This window comes from Cervus elaphus, chromosome 19 (assembly GCF_910594005.1).
Source record: "Cervus elaphus chromosome 19, mCerEla1.1, whole genome shotgun sequence".
Lineage (NCBI taxonomy): Eukaryota > Metazoa > Chordata > Mammalia > Artiodactyla > Cervidae > Cervus > Cervus elaphus.
In genome coordinates, this window is record NC_057833.1 from 53,670,909 (window position 1) to 53,694,784 (window position 23,876).

The following is a 23,876-nucleotide window of genomic DNA, read 5'->3' on the forward strand; positions in this document are numbered from 1 at the left end:
TTAAAAAATTAAAATGTTTTTATTCAGTAATCCACTGTATCATATGATTTAAAGAAATAGTGCAGAAAGTCTTATTATGCAATTTTAACTTTCCTTCATTTCTGTTTCTTAGAGGCAGTCTTAACTATAATAACTATTGCCTCTAATAATTTTATCATAACTTTAATAGTATGATATTTGTCTGTTTCTTAAAATTATTCTTGATATTATTCATTGTCATCCCTATCTCCCTTTTATTATCTTACTAATATAACTATACCACCATTTTTAGTTAATTATTTTGTTTAAATCATTAAATGATTAATATTCAATATCTAGACATTAAGCAGTATTCTTTGCAAAAGTGAGTAGTGTACAGTGATTACATTTCCTTTTTAAAAATGCATTATTGAGATGTAATTCACATACCATAAAATTAATTAATTTAAGGTATACAGCTCAGTGGTTTCCAGTACTCACAGAGTGATGAAACTGTCACCACAGTCTAATTTTAGAATATTTTAAATCACCTCCAAAAGAAACCTTTATCCAGTAGTAGTCGTTTCTCCTCCGTCCTGTATCCAGTAGTAGTCCTATTTCCCTTCCTCCCAGTTTAGGCAACCATTAATCTCTGTGTGAGTTTCCCTGTTGTTGACATTTCATATAAATTGAATCATAAAGTATGTGGCCTTTTGTGACTGGTTTCTTCTACTTTGCATAATGTCTGCTAGATTGATCTGTGTTATAGCATTTATTGTTATTCCATTACTTTTTATTGCTGAATAATATGCATGTATTTGCTTATTCATTCATTAGTGAACATTTAGATAGTTTCTGCTTTTTGGCTATTATGCATAATACTGAAATGAACATTTGTGAACAAGTTTTTGTGTGGACATGTTTTCAGATCTTTGGGGTATAAACCTAGGAGTGGGATTGCTAAGTCATATGGGAACTCTGTTTAACATTTTAAAGAGTTACGTTGTTTCTGAATGACAGTCACATTTCCTTTGTTTCCTTTCACTTTTTTAATATACTTTTTTGTTGCCATTTTCTTTTTCTTGCGCAGCTTGCAATGATCACAGACTTGGTTTTGTTTTTTTTCCCCTCAGATTTATTAAGCATGCTCTAGACTGCCCTACCCTACCTTCTTTTCCTGGAGTGCCCCTTTTCCTAGAGTCCTCTCCTGCTGGGATCGGGCCTGGTTCCTCTCCAGGCCCCTGCTGCACAGCTGGCATCCTCTAACTTCTCTTGTTGCTCTTTATTTCCTGGATCCCATGTCTTTGCATCCCTGAGCAGTTCTTACCTAACATAGTTTCATGACATCAGCCAGCAGTGCCTGGAGTATTAACTGTTTGGTAAATGTATCTGGAAAAGTTTATAGTCAGTTGTTTTTTTCACATTTGCTCCAAAAGAGTAGTTAAGAAACTGACACACTTTTTTTGGCAGGTGTCTCATCTTTTTAGTGTCTAGACATTGAGGCATAGATGTTTGGAAGGTTATTTGTATCACGATTAAGTGATTACTATGCCAACATGAAGGAACAATATGAAGCAAGTACAGAAATCTGAATAATATAAATGTTAAGTAGTTGTTCAAACCAGACGTATTCAATTGAAATACAATGCAAGCCACAAATGTGAATCACATGTGTGATTTAAAATTTTCTAGGAGCCACTTTAAAAAAAAAAGAGTAAAAAGACAGGTGAACTTAATTTTAAGAATATACTTTGTTTAAAGTAGTGTATCCCAAAAGTATTATTTCAACATGTAATTTACTAATGATAAATTTTGCATTATTTATTTGGTACTAAATGTTCACATCCTCAGTTAAGTTCAGTTCAGTTGCTCAGTTGTGTCTGACTTTTTGTGACCCCATGGACTGCAGCACACCAGGCTTCCCTGTCCATCACCAACTTTTGGAGCTTGTTCAAACTCATGTCCATCAAGTCTTATCCTCTGTCCTCTCCTTCTCCTGCCTTCAATCTTTCCCAGCATCAGGGTCTTTTCTAAGGAGTCAGTTCTTCACATCAGGTGGCCAGAGTATTGGAGCTTCAGCTTCAGCATCAGTCCTTCTAATGAATATTCAGGACTGATTTCCTTTAGGATGGACTGATTGGATCTCCTTGCAGTCCAAGGGACTCTCAAGAGTCTTCTCCAACACCACAATTCAAAAGCATCAATTCTTCAGCACTCAGTTTTCTTTATAGTCCAACTCTCACATCCATACATGACTACTGGAAAAAAACACAGCTTTCACTGGACCCACTTTTGTTTGCAAGGTAATGTCTCTGCTTTCTAATATGCTGTCTAGGTTGGTGATAACTTTTCTTCCAAGGAGCGAGCATGTTTTAATTTCATGACTGCTGTCACTGCCTGTAGTGATTTTGGAGCCCAAGAAAATAGTCTGTCACTGTTTCCATTGTTTCCCCATCTATTTGCTGTGAAGTGATGGGACCAGATGCCATGATCTCAGTTTTTGAATGTTGAGTTGCAAGCCAACTTTTTGACTCTCCTCTTGCACTTTCATCAAGAGGCTCTTTAGTTCTTCTGCCATAAGGGTGATGTTATCTGCATATCTCAAGTTACTGATATTTCTCCTGGCAATCTTGATTCCAGCTTGTGCTTCATCCAGCCCAGCATTTTGCATGATGTACTCTGCATATAAGTTAAATAAGCAGGGTGACAGTATACAGCCTTGACATACTCCTTTCCCCATTTGGAACCAGTCCATTGTTCCACATCCGGTTCTAACTGTTGCTTCTTGACCTGCATACAGATTTCTCAGGAGGCAGGTCAGGTGGTCTGGTTTTCCCGTTTCTTGAAGAATTTTCCACAGTTTTTTGTGATCCACACAGTCACAAAGGCTTTGGCGTAGTCAGTAATGCAGAAGTAGATGTTTTTCTGGAACTCTCTTGCTTTTTTGATGATCCAACAGATGTTGGCAATTTGATCTCTGGTTCCTCTGCCTTTTCTAAATCTGGCTTGAACACCGGGTAGTTCTCGGTTCATGTACTGTTGAAGCCTACTTTGGAGAATTTCGAGCATTACTTTGCTAGCATGTGAGATGAGTGCAATTGTGCAGTAGTTTGAACATTCTTTGGCATTACCTTTCTTTGGTATTGGAATGAAATTTGACCTTTTCCAGTCCTGTGGCCACTGCTGAGTTTTCCAAATTTCTGACATATTGAGTGCAGCACTTTAGCAGCAGCATCTTTTAGGATTTGAAATAGCTCAACTGGAATTCCATTACCTCCACTAGCTTTGTTCATAGTGATGCTTCCTAAGGCCCACTTGACTTCACACTCCAGGATGTCTTTCTCTAGGTGCATAATCACAGCATCATGGTTATCTGGGTCATGAAGATCTTTTTTGTATAGTTTTTCTGTATATTCTTGCCACCTCTTCTTAATCTCTTCTGCTTCTGTTAGGTCCATACCATTTCTGTCCTTTATTGTGCCCATCTTTGCATGAAATGTTCCCTTGGTATCTCTAATTTCTTGAAGAGATCTCTAGTCTTTTCCATTCTATTGTTTCCTTTATTTCTTTGCATTTTTTTTAAATTGAAGGATAATTGCTTTACAGAACTTTGTTGTTTTCTGTCAAACCTCAAAATGAGTCAGCGATAAGTGTACATATATCCCCTCCTTTTTGAACCTCCCTCCCATCTCCCTCCCCATCCCACCCTTCCAGGCTGATACAGAGCCCCTGTTTGAATTTCCTGAGCCATACAGCAAATTCCCATTGGCTATCGATTTTACGTATGGTAATGTAAGTTTCCATGTTACTCTTCCCACACATGTCACCCTCTCCTCCCCTCTCCCCATGTCCATATGTCTATTCTCTATGTCTTTTTCTCCATTGCTGCCCTGTAAATAAATTTTTCAGTACCATTTTTCTAGATTCTGTATATATGCGTTAGAATATGATATTTGTCTTTCTCTTTCTGACTTACTTCACTCTGTATGACAGGTTCTAGATTCATCCACCTCATTAGAACGGTCTCAAATGCATTCCTTTTTATGGCTGAGTAATACTCCATTGTGTATATGTACCACAACTTCTTTATTCATTCATCTGGCAATGGACATCTTAGTTGCTTCCATGTTCTGGCTATTATAAATAGTGTTGCAGTGAACAGTGGGATGCATGTGTCTTTTTCAGTTTTGTTTTCCTCAGGGTATATGCCTAGGAGTGGGATTGCTGGGTCGTATGGTGGTTTTATTCCTAGTTTTTTAAGGAATCTCCATACTGTCTTCCATAGTGGCTGTATCAGTTTACATTCCCATCAACAGTGCAAGAGTGTTCCCTTTTCTCCACACCCTCTCTAGCATTTATTGTTTGTGGACTTTTTGATCATGGTCATTCTGACTGGTGTGAGGTGATATCTCATTGAAGTTTTGATTTGCATTTCTCTAATAATGGGTGGTGTTGAGCATCTTTTCATGTGTTAGCCATCTCTATGTCTCCTCTGGAGAAATGTCTGTTTAGGTCTTTTTCCCACTTTTTGATTCGGTTTGTTTTTCTGGTATTGAGTTGTATGAGCTGCTTGTATATTTTGGAAATTAATCCTTTATCAGTTGTTTCATTTGCTATTATTTTCTCCCATTCTGAGGGTTGTCTTTTCACCTTGCTTATAGTTTCCTTGGCTGTGCCAGAACTTTTTAGGTTTAATCAGGTCCCGCTTTTTAACTTCCATTACTCTAGGAGTTGGGTCATAGAGGATCTTGCTTTGATTTATGTCATCAAGTGTTCTGCCTATGTTTTGCTCTAAGAGTTTTATAGTTTCTGGTCTTACATTTAGGTCTTTAATCCATTTTGAGTTCATCTTTGTGTATGGTGTTAGGAAGTGTTCTAATTTCATTCTTTTACATGTAGCTGTCCAGTTTTCCCAGCACCATTTATTGAAGAGACTGTCTTTGCCCCATTGTATATTCTTGCCTCCTTTGTCAAAAATAAGGTACCCGTAGGTACGTGGGTTTATTTCTGGTCTTTCTATCTTGTTCCATTGGTCTTTGCATTGATCACAGAGAAAGTCTTTCTTATCTCTCCTTGCTATTGTTTTGAACTCTGCATTCAGATGGGTATATCTTTCCTTTTCTCTTTTGCCTTTAGCTTCTCTTCTTTTCTCAGCTATTTATAAGGCCTCCTCAGACAACCATTTTGCCTTTTTACATTTCTTTTTCTTGGGGATGGTATTGATCAGTGCCTCCTGTACAATGTCACGAACCTCTGTCCATAGTTCTTCAGACACTCTATCAGGTATAATCCCTTGAATCTATTTCTCACTTCTACTGTATAATCGTGAGGGATTTGATTTAGGTCATACCTGAATGGTCTAGTGGTTTTCCCTGCTTTCTTCAATTTAAGTCTGAATTTTGCAATTAGGAGTTCATGATCTGAGCCACAGTCAGCTCCTGGTCTTGTTTTTGCTGACTTCACAACCTAGTGGGTATTTTACTCTTATAGCACGTCATGATTTGAAGTAGTCACATTTTAAGTGCTTAGTAGCCACATGTTGAGCAGTTTAGAATTTTTCAGGAATTATGTTATTGTATACTATTGTCAATCTGTCTAGTCATATATTCAAATACATATATATGTATATAGTCTACTTATTCTAAAGGAATAAATAAGGAATAGATAAGGTATATATATATGTAGTTTAAAAACACTTCATTGATTTGTCTAATTGTTTTGTTTTGTTTTTAGTCATGTCTTCAGTTTTTTGAAATTTTATACCACATTAAAGAGGTTGAGAGATTTATGTTCTTCAGAAAGGTGCTTGGTATAGGAGGTAATGATTTTTTTCCCCATATTTTAGCGCACTTAAAATATATATTAAAACTGTTATTGATATACTTGTTAGATGTTACTGCCATGATTGTCCTGGTCCCATGGGTTCTTATTAGTCTAAATATTCTTTTGCCTAAATGCTCTCCTCGTGCTGTTTCGGAGACTCACTCAGCTTTCAGAGTTTCATATGCCACCTCAGCTACCTGGTCTTCCACACATTTTACCCCAAGGCATGAAATGCAGTTACTGGCATGTAACTCCTATAGCACACTTTCCTTGTGTTCTACTTTATCTGCTTTACTTGTTTTGTCTCCCCCTAGGTGAGTATAAATTTGAGTGTGGCGATAACAGTATTCTACTCCCCTTCATATTTCCTTAGTGTGGAACACAGCACTTTCTATAGTGGTTTACTTAATGCATATTTTGAGTTGAAGGCAATTTGTCATGGTAGTTACCTGTATACTATACATGATAGTTACATGATGTTAGAGTTTCTAGGTCATCAAACTATCACTGTGGTTTTTAGACACATTTTAAAGGTTTGATATAATAAATTAATTTTTGGAGTTAAACATAGGTTTTTGTTTAAACACAAAGGAGCAATAGTAGGGAAAGAAAGAGAGATATAGACACTGTTTTATACTATGTGCTTAGCACAAGAGGGGTGTGAACTCTGGATGGATAGCTGAATGAAAGAGCTCAGGTGCTTGGTTGGTCAGCATAATACCTTTGAAGCATTGAGCCTGTCCAGCTAGTACAGTACCCCCAAGCCTTCCAGAAGCTTATTTGGAGTGGGTGAGGGTAGAAGAGAGATTTAGCGTGATGAAAAGTGATGTCAGTTTCCTTATTTTTTCCAAGTAGCTTATTTGGTGAGAGACAAACTAAATAGACTATTTATAAATGAACAGGCCCTTTCACCATGGATATACTTGGACATGTTATTATCTTGTAGGGATTTATGAAAACTTTAATTTTTACAGGGCCTCTTTTTATGTCTCTCAGTATTTTTTTTTTTGTCTGATATACTAGTGTTTATTAGTATATCAATTGAAGAGCTTTCCCAGAGAAAGTAAGAAATATTAGTAAACAACTTGGGCTTTCTTTACTAAATAATCCAATTTCTTAAATAGCTATAAATTTTAGCTGTTTATATTGAATTTTGAGAAAGCATGTTGTCAGGGTAATAATTTGGTTTTTACTGATCAACATTATATCTGCTTCTTTGACTGGTTGTATACATTGTGAGATGTTTTGCTGACTAGGGCATGATTCTTGGAAGAGATTCTGTTTCTCTGTAAGTACCAAATGCTTGCTGTGCTGTTGAAATCTAAGAGTAGGAGTTACTAGCGAAGAAAGCATAATTTTATTTAAATTCACTTGAACATCAGGGATAACCTTTATTGGGAGGGTTTTGAGACTTTACAGTATATATTTATCTCCTGATAATTTATGGAAAATTAAAGAATGGCTCTGCACTTTCAAAGGATAGAGGAAATGTTCTAGTATTATATTTCAGCCATAGTGGTGAATGAGTACTTGGTAAGAAACAAATGGTATGATTTCCAAAGTAGGAGCAGGTGGGCAGATTCCTGGGGTCCTTAGAGAAGAAAGATCCCCAGAGGCAGAGGATCTCTGATCCCATTGTCTTTATATGACATCAATATAAATTATATAGCTTTTCAACTATCATATTAATTTAAGAGTAAGATATTGTTTAAAATTGTATCTTTTCTTTGTGTCCCAATTAACAACAACAACATATTTTTGTTTCTCACATATATCTGGGAAAGTCTGTGTACTTTAAATGCTGCGTTTGACCATAGGAGTGAGAGTTGGAGAAGAAGTTAATAGAAAAAAGTTTATGGTAATGATGAGTATTGAGTTAGCTTTAGCTAACTCAGTAGCATCTAGCATCCCTAGATGCTAATGATGGTAGCTCAGATCTTAGAACTAGAATAATTCAGATTCAGCTACCGTTTGCGTGTTTACTGTGTGCCAAGCACTATTCATTTAACTTTCATATGCTTTGAGGTAATAGTGTCTTCATTTAATGGATAATGGAGTTAAAAACACTTTATTTGACTTATTCAAAATCTCACAGCTAAGTAGGCAATAGTTTCAGCCTGCTGAACTCAGGCCACCAGACTTTTAAGTGAAAGACAAAAATTTTTCAGTACTTAGTAGGTCAGTACACGATACTACACAGTTCATTTCTATCTTATTTCATCTTTACCACAATCTGGTAAGGCAAATATAATTTACAAATGAGGAAACTGAGGCTTAGAGGGACTTACACAGCCAGGAAATTTTGTAGTCATACTTTGAATTTGTACTTTTAACTGCTACTCTATATGCAGTTTATAATTTGGAAAGAAAATAGGACAATTCTGGGGAATTGGTTGAACTAAAGTTTCCTAGGGTAAGACATTGAAACTTTTACTTTTTATTAATGTTGCTTACCAAGGAGAAAGTAAATTGTCAGTCCTACGTAAGTAAATTGTTGTATCCTTTTGAAGTAAAAATTTTAAGAGCAAATACCTTGCTTTAAAATTAATACAAGCTGTCTATGAATCAGTGGCTATAAGAGATGGGCAACATATTTGGTTGAAATCCATATTGCAAAGTCAGTTATAAGCCAGATCCCATTATCATTGAGGAAATTGAGGCTTAGACAGGGTAGGTAACTTTTGCCAAGATTTCATAACCAGCAGATGGCAGAGCTTGGATGTCAACCAAGGTAATTTAATCTTGAGCTCTTATTAACTACTTTACTGTCCTAAGTGAATGTGAATGATGTGCAGAAATGGAGCCCTGCTACCTCTGGTAACTTGAAGACACCGATTTCTAGTTTAACAACGTCGTAGCTTGACTCAAGACAGGCACTAGAGTTCAGCCACCTGCTTCAATCTTTATTGTTTCCTGAGATCACTTGTCTCAATAATTTTTGTTGTTTCTTTTCATTATTCTTGTGCATGAAGATCCTCTTTATCTAGTTGGTGCTAAATAAACATTGAATGTTGAAAAATAAGAAATATAAAGTGTTGAATCTTGAACATAGAGACCAAATTTTATTACATCAGTTCATAATCATGTTTTTCTAAGGAGTATTTTTCTAGCTTTTGAGGGCAGTTAAATATTATTTTTAAAGGTTGATTTATAGTTTTCATGACTTGGAGTAAATTTTCTGTGCTTCTGAGGAACTTCTCTTAGTTGAGATGTCTTTTAAGTTATCAGGTTACAATAAAATCCTTTGATGACACAAAACTCAGATACAGTGTAATTGGCTCCCATTCTCTGTACTGCTTTTTTCTCTACAGATGAGACTAAGTACACATTATGTTTGTAATAATTTAGTTTTTTTCCCATAATTCTGGTAAATGAACTTTTTATTCCCTGTCCCCTCTACTCTATAACTGGGAGGCGAGTGGAAAAATACTGTTTTATTTTTTTGTTAACATTGCAGGAACAGGCTCTGTTGGATTTTTCAGACCACACTTATAAGAAGACATCTGGGTTTTAATGAATAGTTTATAAAACTTTTGTTGTTCAATCAGTAAGTCATATCCAACTCTTTGCCACCCCGTGGACTGCCTTACTTCAGGTTGGAATATTCGTGTATGTTGGGACACTTATCTGCCAGCTCAACTACCCAGAATGCAGCAGGAACTGATAGTGCGTAAAAATGAACACTGAAGACCCAAAAGAGCTATCATAGAATCTGAAGCAAATTATTATTTTGTTTTTTAGCCTATGTAAAGGTCCTTTGGTCAACATTTCCTGCACGAGTTACTCTGATCAGTGTTACACTGTAATAACTGTTCTCTAGCCATAGAAGTTTAGGAAATGCTGTTTACTGGATCCCTCTAAGGGTTTGTATTCCTTGGATCACACTTTGGAGTCTTTGCCTAAGGTATTTGTACCTTGCTTTTATATTAGCAGAGAAGGGAGCGGAGTCAGCATTTAAAGAACATTACTCTGTAGAACCTAGGTGATATCTCCATTTAACAGACAAGGAACCTGAGGCCCTTCTGGAGGATTAAGAACACAAAACTGGCAGCAGGGCAAAACTAGGAATGGGTCCTTAATCTGATTCCTATATCTTTCCTCTTTTGATTTTACTGTGCTACTGTATAATTGTAATGAACTACCTATTTGGATTTTACACTTTAGAAGCAGCAGTTTAGCAGTAATACTAGGAAAGAGACTAAAGCTGTGCCCGACTTAGGGACGAAGGAAAGGATAGTAAATTTACTACTTGACACATGACTTGTGTCCTTTGCTAACTCGATGCTCCAGAGGGTAAGGTTTCAGAGAATACTGGGTAAATTAAAGTGCTTTTGGAGTGAGATTTGATAATATCTTTAGCCACTCCAGTATTCTTTTTTTTTTTTTTTTTCATTTATTTTTATTAGTTGGAGGCTAATTACTTTACAATATTGTAGTGGTTTTTGCCATACATTGACATGAATCAGCCATGGATTTACATGTATTCCCCATCCCGATCCCCCCTCCCGCCTCCCTCTCCACCCGATCCCTCTGGGTCTTCCCAGTGCACCAGCCCCGAGCACTTGTCTCATGCATCCAACCTGGGCTGGTGATCTGTTTCACCCTTGACAGTATACATGTTCTGATGCTGTTCTCTCGAAACATCCCACCCTCGCCTTCTTCCACAGAGTCCAAAAGTCTGTTCTGTACATCTGTGTCTCTTTTTCTGTTTTGCACATAGGGTTATTGTTACCATCTTTCTAAATTCCACATATATGCGTTAGTATACTGTATTGGTGTTTATCTTTCTGGCTTACTTCACTCTGTATAATGGGCTCCAGTTTCATCCATCTCATTAGAACTGATTCAATTATTCTTGTCTGGAGAATCCCATGGACAGAGGAGCCTGGTAGGCTACAGTCCATGGGGTCGCAAAGAGTCGGACATGACTAAGCGACTTCACTTTCTTTCACTTTAGTTATCTGTAGTCTTTATGTCTATTTTTGGCATTATAAGACCAGAGCCCCCTCTTGATCAGATATAGTGGGCTTAGTTACTAACGTTTTATAGCTTCATTTTCATAATCTGGACATGGTGACACTTTAATACCCACCTTTGTGTAATTGTGATGCTTAAAGGAGGTGATTATGCATGTAGGGTGCTTGACAGTGTCTGGCACAGAGTAACCTTAGCTGCTATTAGTATTAATAAAAATAAGTAAGGCTTGGCTGTAGGTTGTTACCTCTCTGTTCCTGGTTTTTTGTTTTGTTTTTTAATGAATATGTGTAGGGTGGTCATAAGGAAAACCTCTAGTCTTTCTTTAAACTTATTTGAAGAAAAATCATCAGATGCCTTTATAAAGCACAGTCGTACCTCGTCTTACTGCACTTTGCTTTATTGCACTTAGCAGATACCATGTTTTTTTTTTTTAAAAAACAGCCTGGTGATTTGTGGCAACCCTGTGTTGTCAGATGATGGTTAGCATTTTTAACAATAAAGTATTTTTAATTAAGGTATATACATTTTTAAAAGATACAATGCTATTAGATACTTAATAGACTACAGTGTAGTGTAAGCATAACTTTTATGTGTGCTGAGAAACCAGAGTTTCATCTGACTCACTGTTTTGCAATATTCACTTCATTGTGATGGTCTGGAACTGAGCCTTCAGTAACCTCTGAGGTATGTCTGTAATGGAAGTCCTGTCTTGAATATATAGGGCATTAAGACAGTTACAATTGCTGTCAGGGATCCGCGGCACTTTTTCTAGTGAGTACTGTTTAATCAGCAGGTGCTGACTTAGTGCCCATAAAGTTTTCGTTTGTTTTTAATATGAGATATGTATTTTGAGTAGATCTGATGTCTGTGACTCAGTCTTTTTATACTGCTTATTTTTCTCCTGAAAACTGTTTTCAGGCTAGTCTGTATGTGGTGACACTTTGGTTTGTATTTGATTATTAGTTGCTAAATGTTTAACTGTGATGGAAAGAGCAGATTACTATGGAACATGAAGATGTTTTTCTTCCAACTTGAATGTCTAGTAGTCTTGTTCAGTAGAGTTAAATAGTGTGAAGTGTCCTCTGAAAATCTGGAGAACTGTTTAGAACCATTGAAAACCACCAGGACTATTAACTGTGGATTAAGTTAAGCAGAGATTTTTTTTTTTTCTTCAGGTTTTATTCCTCCTTCAGTTCTGAGGAAGTGAGGGAGAAACCCTCCCCACCCCCACCCCACCCTGAAAATTTTTTTGTTTTCCTAGCTTTTTATTTCCTTTTTTGAAATAGCCAAGATCCTTGGGGGCTCTAAGAACACCAAATAGTTTTCACAGCTTGAGGCAGAGTGATTTTCTTGGGAAACCTTTTCTTATAAAATATAATGCTTTGTCCTTGCCAGGACATTTTTAAAGAAACAGCTGGTAGCAGCACCTCACTGCCTTGTCACTAACTGGGCTGAAGGAAGGGAAGAATGAGTCATAGGTTCCTTTCTCGTACTCTCCTCTTCTCCCTTTCCCTTTCCACTTAGTTCTTTATTGGCAGTAAAAAGTTTGCTGATCCTGATCTATTAATAGATCACAGTATCTGATAGTGGTGATATATTATTATTCCTTCTGTTTTATTTGCTGGAGTTCTTCTGTAGAAAAGAACTTCTTTATCTCAATCAATTGTATGATTATTCTGAGATACAACAGAATAAATGCCCTTTCTTTTTCTAGTATCTGACACAGGTAGTCAGTGGCCAGTGAGGTGGGTTTTTATTTGTTTTTTAGTATCAATATGAACACCTGATTTTGAATATGTTTGTTTTAATCCATTGTAATTGCTCTTTTTAATTCTCAAATTGTCTCATCTTTAGCTAGTGGGAACCCCTTCCTTTTGGCTCCTGTATTCCTCGATAAAACCACAGTTGATAACCTTGTTTTCTAGTATAGAAAGGTATTCCAGGCTTATCTTGTACATCACTTGCCTCAGATCTAGAGCCAGTTATTTCTCTAAGGGATTTCTGATTCTTTTTAGTATAAAATAATATTTAAAGACCATTATCTGTCTTCATTGCTACTGTTGAGTTTTTTGTAGGCCCTTTTATTGGACAGAGCTAGGATATGTATGTGTGAGTGATTTTTCTTTTTGTAGTAAAATAAACAATGTAAATTGACCACTTGTATTTTAAAGTACACAATTCTTTGACATTAAGGACATTTACAGTGTTGTGTATCCATCACCACTGTCTAGTTCCAGAACTTTTTCACATCCCGAAAGAAACCCTGTATTCACTAAGTAGTCACTCTGCATTCCTTCTCTGCCACCCCGCAAGACACTGGCACTGATCTGCTTTCTGATTGTGGACTTGCTTGTTCTGGACCATTCTTAGGTGTATTCATATAACATGTGGTCTTTTTGTCTGGCCTCTTGCTAGCATAATGTTTTCAAGGTTCATCATGTTGTAGCAAGTATCTGTACTTCATTCCTTCTTATGGCTGAATTACATTCCATTGTATGGATGTACCACAGTTTGTTTATTCAACTGATGGATGTTTGGATTGTTTCCAGATTTTGACTGTTGTGAATAGTGTGGCTGTGAACATTTGTGTACAGATCATTTTTGAACACTTGTCAGTTTTCTTGGGTATTTAACTGAGGAACTGCCAGTTTTCCATAGTGGGTGCATCATTTTACATTTCCACCAGCAGTGTATATGGATGCTAATTTTTCCACATTTTATGCAACACTTGTTATTTTCCATGTTTTGATATTGGCCGTCCTAGTTAGTGTGAAGTGATATCTCATTGTGATTTTGATTTGCATTTCCCTAATGATTAATGATGTTCACCATCTTTTATAGACTTGCTGATCATTGGTATATCTTCTTTGGAGGAATGTCTATTTGACTTTTCCCATTTTTAAATTGGATTTGTCTTTTTGTTGTTGGGTTGTAAAGCTTCTTTGTATATTCTGGGTACTAGACTTGTATCATATACATGATTTGAAAATAAATTCTGTTGTTCTGTGAGTAGTCTTTTCACACTCTTGACAATGTACTTAGATGCACAAAAGTTTTAAATTTTGATCAAGTTGAATATAGCACTTCTTTCTTCCTTATGCTTCAGGTGTCATACCTGAAAAAGTATTCCCAAATCCAAAATCATGAAGATCTACATTTACCCATGTTTTTTCCTAAGGGTTTTATAATCTTTTTTCTTATATTTGACCCCTGAACCATTTTTTAGTATATTTTTATATATGGTATGAGGTGTAAGGGTCCAGTTGTCCAAGTTTCATTTGTTGAAGAACCTGTTCTTTTCCTGTTAAAGTCTTGGCCCCCTTGTTGATGGTCAGTTGGCTGTAGATTCATGGGTTTATTTGTGAACTCTCAGTTCTGTTCCACTGATGTGTATTTCTGTCTTTATGTCAGTACTTTACTGTCTTGGGGGCTTCCCAAGTGGTGCTAGTGGTAAAGAACCCACCTGCCATTGCAGGAGACATAAGGGATATGGGTTCAATCCTTGGGGCTGAAGATTTCCTTGGAGGAGAGCTTGGCAACCCACTCCAGTATTCTTGTGTGGAGAATCCCATGGACAGAGGAGCCTGGTGGGCTACAGTCCATAGGGTCACAGAGAGTCACAACTGAAGTGACTTAGCATGTATGCACTTTTGATTACTGTAGCTTTGTTAATAAGTTTTGATATTGGGAAGTTTAGGTAGTCTTACTTTTTTAGAAAGGTTGTTTGGGCTATTCAGAGTCCTTTGCAATTTCATTTGAATTTTACAATCTTCTGTAGATTGCTTTGGGTAGTATTGACATTTTAATAAGTCTTTTGATCTGTGAACATGGCATATCTTTCTATTTATTTAAGTATTATCTAATTTGTTTCAGTAACATTTTGTAGTTTTCAAGTCTTGTACCTCTTTGGTTAAATTTATTCATAAATGGTATTTTATGCTGTTAAATTAAATTTTTTAATGCTATTGTGAACTGAGCTGTTTCCTGATACTCTTTTGAGTGTTCATTGCTTAGTGTGTAAAGATACAAATGAATTTTGTGTTGTTCTTATATTCTACAACTTGACTATATTTGTCCCATTATTTCTCATTTAAATATGAGAAAATACACCATGAGTTAATACCAATATTTCCAAATAAGATTTTGTTGCAAATTTAAGCATTTAAGATTATAATATTTTCCCTTTAACCTTATTAAGATTTAAATTTATAGCTCTTTTATGCTGAAAGTCTTGGAGAATAGTGAATTACTTGCTATGTTACTTATGTATACATATGCCTCTTAATATTACTGTTTTGAGCCTATTTTAGAAAATGGTGAAAACAGTCTAAGAATTCTTATAATTAATACAAATTCTCCTAGGCATTTACAGTCATGTTTTAAAAGTCATTTGAAATGATTTTTCTTCAGATTTAAGCCACCCTTTTGATACATAGTTTGGTTTATTCATTTTGCTGTCAGTTACTGGGAATAATGTTTTCATTTTGATTTACTTTTGATTAATTTTGTTATATAAAACATTTTCATGGCTCCAAAGCTACAGTATGAAGTATAGTCAGAAAAATCAAGCTTTTATCCTCTCCTTCCCTGTAGTTGATAAATTTTTTTTTGTTTTTTTGTTATTTACCCAAAAAATGTATAATACTTAGTCGTATTTCTCTTTCCTTCTTAGATAAAGTTTACACCTTGTATTTTTTTTGCTTAATGAAAACCCCAGAAATCACTCGTAGTATAGGACGCTTTCCCTTACTGCTTTTTATACCTGCCTAAGACTCTGATATTTTAATTTAAGCAGTTCCATATTGATGACATTAATATATTACATAGAGAAATTTTGTTGGGACCCAAGTTTCTGGTTCTTCTTATGGCAGTGAAACTTTAAAGTGTTTTATTTATATAATAAAGATACTATTTTACCACAGATACTCAAAACAATATAAAAGTGTACACAATAAAATGTGTACAATTTCTCTGTTTCCCATCTGCTCACTTTCCCTTTATTCCTGTCTCCAGAAATTACTACTAGTAAGTTAGTTCAAGATATTTTTATAGGAGTGTGTAGGATTTAATATACTACAAATACTTTTCAGACAAAATTGGGATTGTGTCATGAATATTTTGTAACTTGATTTTTTTAGTGTAATATTATCAATTGAACTTTAAATTTGGATAGTGAAGAAGACTCAGGAGTATAACTAAGACAAAAATAATTTTGTGACTTTTTTCTCTTTCATTAACACTAGGCAATAATATATTTTGTGTGTATGTGTATATATATAGCTTATTAAATTTTTTGTATTGTATTTCTGCTTTAAAATCCAGAAGATGTGTAGTGTGTGTAGCCATGTCCCCCTCAAACTTATGTTTGGAAAGAAATTGAGAAAAATTTTATTGTATTCTATTGTGGCTTAACACTAAAAGGAAATTTAAGTATCTGTTAACAGCTAGTCATCTTCATAAAAATGGGGGGAAAAGCCTATCTTGTTCATCTTTGGGTCCTTAGCACCTCGGACAGCGACTGGTTACCTGGTATTCTTACTCTGTACTTGTTTTGTTTCGCCGTGAATTATAAATGGATCATGTTCTGTATTCTTTTTTCATTTGTTAATATATCATAGGAATTTTCCTTGTCAATACTTGTGTATCTACTTCATTCTTTTAAATGAATGCTTTAATGGAGATACTATATATTACATAATTAGGTAGTTTTTCATTTGAACCCTCCTCACTACCCAGACTTTGATACTAGTGTTCTGTTTTTCAAATATTATTGTAAGATACTAGGTAGAGGATTATGATGACTGGAATGAATGTGTATAACTCCCTTTCTTAAAACGTGTAACATAAGCAAATATTTATGGAGAATGCCGGTGTGAGTTAACATGCTTTAAACAGATCTGAGTGTTTTGATCATTAATATTAAATTCATTCACTTCAAAAGATTTTGATAAGCAATTCACATTAATGAGAAATAAAAAGTTAGTGTGTGAAAAAAGTGTTCAATATAGTATATTGATGAAACACAAAATAGAATGAGACAAAATTGTACCCTTTCCTCCCCATTGAAATTGGCAAAGATTAGAAATATAATATTTAGTTGGTGACAGTGGTTTTGGGAGATGTTTTCCTGAGGGAAAGTAAATTTATATATTCTTTCTGGAGGGCTGTTTGGAGAGTTTCAGAAGTTCTAATTCTGAGACTTAAGGAAAAAATTAAGGATATGCTCATAAATTTAGATATATATGAATGTTTATGAAAAATTTAATCCAAGTATTAATAACAATAACACTACTTAAATAGTGCTTCATCCATGCCATACATTTACTTACTCATTTCAGCAATCCTATAGTATTTATACAATAGGATTAAAAATGATGATGTACAAGAACATTTAACATAGCAATGCTTTCATAATAGGAAAGAGTGAAAATAATACATTGCAAAGGAGTATATGCTGTGTGATTGCATTAACTGCTACAAAATAGAGAAAACTGAATATTCTTCAAATATTTATGCTTATGATCCTTTATTTGATTTATAATACAATTAGAATCCTGTTGTTCAAATATGTCACTTTTATTCTTTTTGCTAATCTTAATTTTTCTAAATTTCTCTCTACAGAGAATATACATTGTCTTCCACGAAACCTGTTATTTTTTAAATATTCTTTGATTTTGCAGAAGAGTTTATTTCAGGGTTCCTGAACAGTAAATTCTCTAAGTAGAAATCCATTAGTAACAGTTTAAATCTGTAACTAACTTCTGGTGAACACATAAAATTAAATTGAAATGAAGCTTAGTGTTTTGATTTCTGTTAATTTGCTGATGTTTTCTGGGTATTAGAAATGGAAAGAGTAGAGAGTTATTATAATGGAAGCAAATAAAGTTTGAAGCCTGACAATGGCAAAATGACAAAGTCTTTTAAATGTTAGTTTTGTGGTTGTTGACAGTGAAGCTTTACCATAAATAAACGAAAGAAGGAAGGGAGGTGGAGAGAAGGAAGGAAGGAAATAGAAAGAGACTAGCTATATTTTCATGGTATTATAATCAGGAATATACTCTTTCCCAGTAGGAATTTAGTAATTCTTATATTTTTGCTTCTCCTTTTTAAGTACTGGTTTCTTTGAAATCTTCTGAGTTTTATAGTTTCAGTCTTGTTCCTACTCTTTTGAGGACTTGAGAAAATTAGTTCACCACATTGCTGCTAATGAATCTGATATATGTAGGACTAGAACTTGTGCTAGTTTTACTTAGTTTCATCTTTAAGACCTTATTAAAATGTTTTTCTCAGTCAAGTCTTCTTTGGCCCTTATTTTGAAAATTATACCTGCTTCACAATTCTGCGCTTTGCAGTTCCCTTCTCTGCAGTTTTTAAAAATAACATTTATCACCTTATCATATGTAATTTATTTTGTTTGTGTCTGCTCTTCTCTCCTCCCCTGTTTAAAATATGTTGCAATGAGTATGAGATTTTTGTTTCTTCAGTGCTTTGTGTATTTCCAGAGCTCAAAGCAGTGCCTGGATAGTAGAATTTCAGTAAATACAGTATTTATTGAACAGTGAATAGAGAGTACTCTATATTTGTGAAATGATTAAATGTTCTATTTAGTTGATGTAGGTGACATTCTAAGTGTTTAAAGATTAGGATTTCATAGTTGTTTTATAGTGTGGTTGCTTCATTGTCAGTCTAGTAATAAATAAATTTATAGACTAGTTGAAATTTCTGAATTCTTAATAATTCCAGAACAGGGATTATTCTCAAATTATTAATTTAACTTTATGATATTGTTTATTAACTATTGCTAGTGTTAGTTGCTCAGTCGTGTCCAACTCTTTGCAACTCTGTGGACTCTAGCACACCAGGCTCCTCTGTCCATGGAATTTTCCGGATAAGAATTCTGGAGGGGGTTGCCATTCCCTTCTCCAGGAGATCTTCCCAACCCAGGGATCCAACCCTGGTCTCTTGCATCGCAGGCAGATTCTTTACATTCTTAGCCACCAGGGAAATGAATACCAAAAAGACTAATGAGTAGGGAAAAAACCTTTTAATTTGTGGTGAGTGTCTGGTCTTTTTGGTCCTTGTGAGGAAACTGGACTAAAGTTTAAGAGCTTTCTTGCTTGCTCTCTGTTTGACTTTGAGATTCATCCCAGGGGTTTTGTGTTTTTAGTTACTTCTTTGGAAATAACAAGTTGTGAGGAGAGGAGTTGGATGAAACTGCTGCATGATTGCTTTTTTGAAATCAAAACTGTTGCTGAATGTTAATTAGCACCACAGCTTTGTGTGAAGGCTTTTAGACTTGAGTGATAATGAGACTCATTATTAGAGAGTATAAGGTGTTCCAGGGTTCCACATTTATTCATCCAACACTTAAGGTCAACTATATTCTGGGCACTCTGTGAAACTACTGCGCATACAGATAATGAGGAGACAGTAGAAATGTTTGTTTCATAGTGCTTCTCCTAGGTGTGAGATTTCTCAAGAGCAGGAGAATTTAGTTTGTTGGGTATTTTTGGTTTTGATTTAAATTGAAATAGAAAATGAGGCATTAACTAGTATTGAGGAGAGATGTATAATCACAGCCTAATTCTAATATCAGTTTGCTGTTGAGCTAGACTTTGTATAAACATAATGTCTTTTTGAAGGTATTAGAATTTATTGGACATATTTTTTACCTGCTTTATTCTTCTAATGTAGTCCTTGTAACAATCCTGAGATAGGAGTTATTATCAGTATTTTACAAATAAGAACATTGAGTTTCAGAGAGGTTAAGTCATTTGCTTAGGGTTCATAGCTTATAAGTTGTGGATTTTAAACCAGGCCTATTGGTGTTGAAGTCCATAAACTTACACTTCCCTGGAGGAATCTGCCTTTTTTTGGAAGGGGAGGAGGAGGGCAGGGCAGGGCAGGAAAGGGGGATGTCAGTAATGTTAAATTTTTTAAAAATGTACTAAATTTGTAAGCTCTTCTGCAAATTTTTTCCCTCAGATTAAATCTCTGCCTTTTGAGTCAGTATTTCAAAATAAAAATCCTTTGCTTTTCTTATTAAAAACTAAAATATACTCACTATGGCAAGAAATACGACTAGAGAAAAGTGAAAAGACAAAAAGGAGAAAGGTTGCTAGGATGGGGAGAGCCGTAGTCCTGTTAATCCATCGTTAGCCTTTTGGTGTGCTTGCATACGCGCTTGCGTCCAGGCATTCATACATGCGTGTGCAGTCAGTCCTTCAGTAGTGTCCAACTCTTTGCGACCCTGTGGACCGTAGCCCACCAGGCTCCTCTGTCCATGGGATTATCCTGATAAGAAGTACTGGAGTAGGTTGACATTTCCTCCTCTAGGGTATCTTCCCTGGGATTGAACGCCTATCCCCTGTGTCTCCTGCATTGGCAGGCACATTCTACTGAGCCATAGAAGCCATAACATTTCAGTGTACAGGTGATATTTAACAGTGTGTGATTTGGGTTCCAGAGTTTCTGGGCTCTGCCATCTAATAGTTTTGTGATTTGAGGCTTTCATGATTTGGAGGTAATTATTTCAGTTTTGTAGATGAAAGAGTTGATGTTTAGAGAGAGCAGCCTACACATACAGTTTTGAAGATTTAATACATGAGAGAGTCTTAACGCATACCTATAATTCCAGGCACATTCTAGTTCTTTTGCACATAGATATACTATCTTCTACTGAAATGAATCACCAAAAAATTATAACTGCCTCTTTTAAAACCTAATATATCAGAGATATCTTTTCATATAAAGCACAAACATTTTAAATCATTAGATACTGATTAACTCACACAATAAGATGCTATAGTACATTCAGCTATTTCCTTCTTGGTGAATGTTTCTAATTTTCTCTTTTGCAATTATAAATAATGCCTCAATAAATACTCTTGTAGGACATCTTTGTGTGTATTTTTATCCCGTTAGGGTAGAGTTGGAGGTTGAGAGGAATATGTACACTGTTAGTTTCTGATCCATGTTGCTGTATTGCCTTCTGGAGAGGTTGTAACTATTTATGTTCTAACTCATTTATATGAATATTTTGTTTTCCTGCACTCTTACTAAATTAGATATTATAAGTTTAAAACATCATTGTTGATTTGATCAGTTTTAATTTTTACATAGCTTTGATACTAATAACTTTGAGGGTTTTTTCCCTGCATGCACATTGGCTCCTTGGTTATTACACTGTTATCTCATTAGTTTTCTTGTCCTCATGCTCATTTGTATGGTATTTGTTTTTTTCTTAGTGATGTGGCAACCCACTCCAGTGTTCTTGCCTGGAGAATCCCAGGGATGGGGTCACACAGAGTCGGACACGACTGAAGTGACTTAGCAGTTGAGACTTCTTAACAGGAAAAGAGAAGGATAGGGAGGGACCCTCCAACATTTGAGAGACAGGCAGAGGAAAATGAATCCAGCAAAAAGTAGCCAGAAGAGGAGGAAATGGAAGAGGTGGTGGTATAGAATGCAACTGACCAGAATTTAAAGAAGGATGAGGGTAGGAGAGAAGGGGATCTGAAATGTTAAATCCTGCTTAAAAAAGGACAGATAAGACTGAAAATGGTTCATTGGGTTTAGGAATAAGGAAGCATTGTTGACTAAAGCAAAACCAGCTTAACTGGGATACTAAGAACAGAAGTTATAGCAAAGAGGATAAAGGTGAAGAAGTGGAAGATAGTGTTGGCTGCTCTTTAAGAAGCTTGCCTATGAAACTAGGGGAGTATGAATTAGAAGTGGACAAAAACGGATTTGAGAGTGTTTATGTTCTAAGGAAGAAAAGAGGAGAGAATAAGATTGAACTAAGAGCTGGGGAAGTACAATGGTCTTAAACTTTGTAGAGAAATGATTTCAAACATTTTGTTTGCTCTTTTTGTAAAAATTGTTCTAAAATATATATTTTAGATAATACTACGGTTTCTGATACCTTTTTATGATATTTCAGTTGTCACAAATATAAGTTAATCTTCTGTTCTACTGAAGGACATAGAACCCCATTCTAAAATATAGTAGCTTCGGGCCATTTAATATAATCATGTAGCTTTTTGATGGTTAGTTTCATCTTTTCCTTGCCTGTTTATGTGTCTACTCACCTCAACCCATTAATGTGGTTGGTGCTGGCAGTAATACCACTTGTTCCAAATGGGAAATCTATTAATCATTAGTTAAAAGTTGTGCTTTGAATGAGATTACTGATTTTAGTAAATTCCAAGGAAGATCTGGAAGTTGCTTCCATAAAAGCTCCCTTAATCTGTGACTAATTTATCTATCAGTCAAGGTTTTCTACTTCTGTTTCACTTATCTATCAAGGTTTTCTACTTCTGTTTCACTTATCTATCAAGGTTTTCTACTGCTATTTCACTTAACGAATATGGAGCTCTATAGTTAGGTTGCTTTAGAATGCCAACTCCAACAACATTTCCTAACTCTGGACTTGAACAAAAAGCTTTCAAAACTTGACTTTATTTTTAAAATGATAATAGTACTTACCTCACAGAACCATTAGGAGATAAATGATATAATGCATGAAACACACAGCTTGTTTCAGAGCAGGTAGATTCAGCAATTGTTAGCTGTTAGTAATTATTTTCTCTTGTCTCCAGAGTTTTGATTTTCTAAGCTTGATGTTTCTGAACATCTTGATTAAAAGGGTGTTACTTATTTAAAAAGAGAATAGGTTAAAATAGAGTCATAGTGTAGATTTTATGTGTCTGGGAAGGCAATGAGAATTTGCAGCATACATGAACAAGAAGGTTTATATCCTGAGATAGGTTGCTTGTTATACCTGTTCAGGGCAAGTTGTTCTTAGACATGTTTGAAACACTGTATACCTCTAAATTGGTTCTGTAATTTTTTTTTTTTTTGAATTGGATACTAAAAAGTGTTTTAAAATGAGAAAGGAGGTAAAAATGACCTGGAATTGTGTTATGGGGTATTTTACTTGGAAAGAGAGAGTGTGTGTCTTTGTGTAGAACAGGGATTGTTGTAGGTTGCTATTTTAGGACAGGAAATTAATGTTACCTGGTGAGGCTCATGAATATTGCAGGTTTAGTATCAAAACTACTGGGGGTAACCTGTAATTAAACCCATGGCAGTACTTGGAGGGCAGGAAGTTAGAGTTTGTGCCTTGGTCTGAGAAAGCCTCTATTCACCCTTTTTATATGAGACTTGAGTTCTTAAAAGAGACAGAGAATGAAATTATCCAGTATTTATATCCATCAGTTTAGTCATTCTTTTCTTCCCTCTGTCAAATACATTGTACTATTCTTTTAAACATTTAAGAGTTCTTTTGAGAACCTATACCTTTTTTGGTATAGATTCTGATGGATGGAAAATCCTGTTTTCTAGCTTTGGTGAATGTACAAATACACGTGTAAGGTAGCTCTTGCCATTGAACTTCTCTCATACTCACAGACCCCCTTTATAAAGGAGAGGAGCATTTTTGATGTTTAAAAACAGTAAACTTAATTGTTGCCTTCTGAGAATATCTCTGGATGTGTTAATAGAGTTGAAAATTTAAAGCTACTGAACCCACACAGAAATTTTCACTTTGATAAAAGCCATAAAAACAAGTTTTATTTTTATTGATAACTGGCTTAGTAAAAAGAGTGTTAAATTCAGGAATGATTTAAGAAATTGTTAAAGGTTTCATTGCTTTTTTTAAAAAAGGTGCTTCCTATTTGCAAGTCTCTCCATATCTGCAGTCACACCACGTGAATCACGAGTGCCGTGGTTCTTGCTTTGTGTACAGTTACTGGCTCAGCAGTAGGTAGAGCTTGTTGGCCTTGGCAGTGCTGGGTCAGTGACTTGGCCATTGAAGCAGTGCTACCTTTTCATTGAAGGGGAGATGAGTTCTCTGTCCTCTGCTGAAATAGGTTCAGTGCTTGCCTGTTAAGAAAACTGTTGTACCATTTGTGGGAGGTATTGGATTAAAAAGGTTTAGTATTTTTGACTTGTCAAAGTAAGATTTAACTGTCTTGCATTAAAAAGTTGCTCTCATGATACAGTTCTTCTGGAAAATTTAGAAACTCTTGGAGAATTTCCTTACTTAAAAGGAAAAAACTCCAATTTCACTAAGCCAAAATACCTCCCCTCTAATTTCATTGAGAGGCCATTATGTG

At 35.3% G+C, this 23,876-nt stretch overlaps 1 protein-coding gene across 5 annotated transcripts in view; it reads left to right on the forward strand.

Annotated features, from left to right (window-relative positions):
* Window positions 1-23,876, forward strand: part of GSK3B (glycogen synthase kinase 3 beta) — a 207,997-nt gene that overhangs the window by 9,340 nt on the left and 174,781 nt on the right. The window lies entirely within an intron of this gene.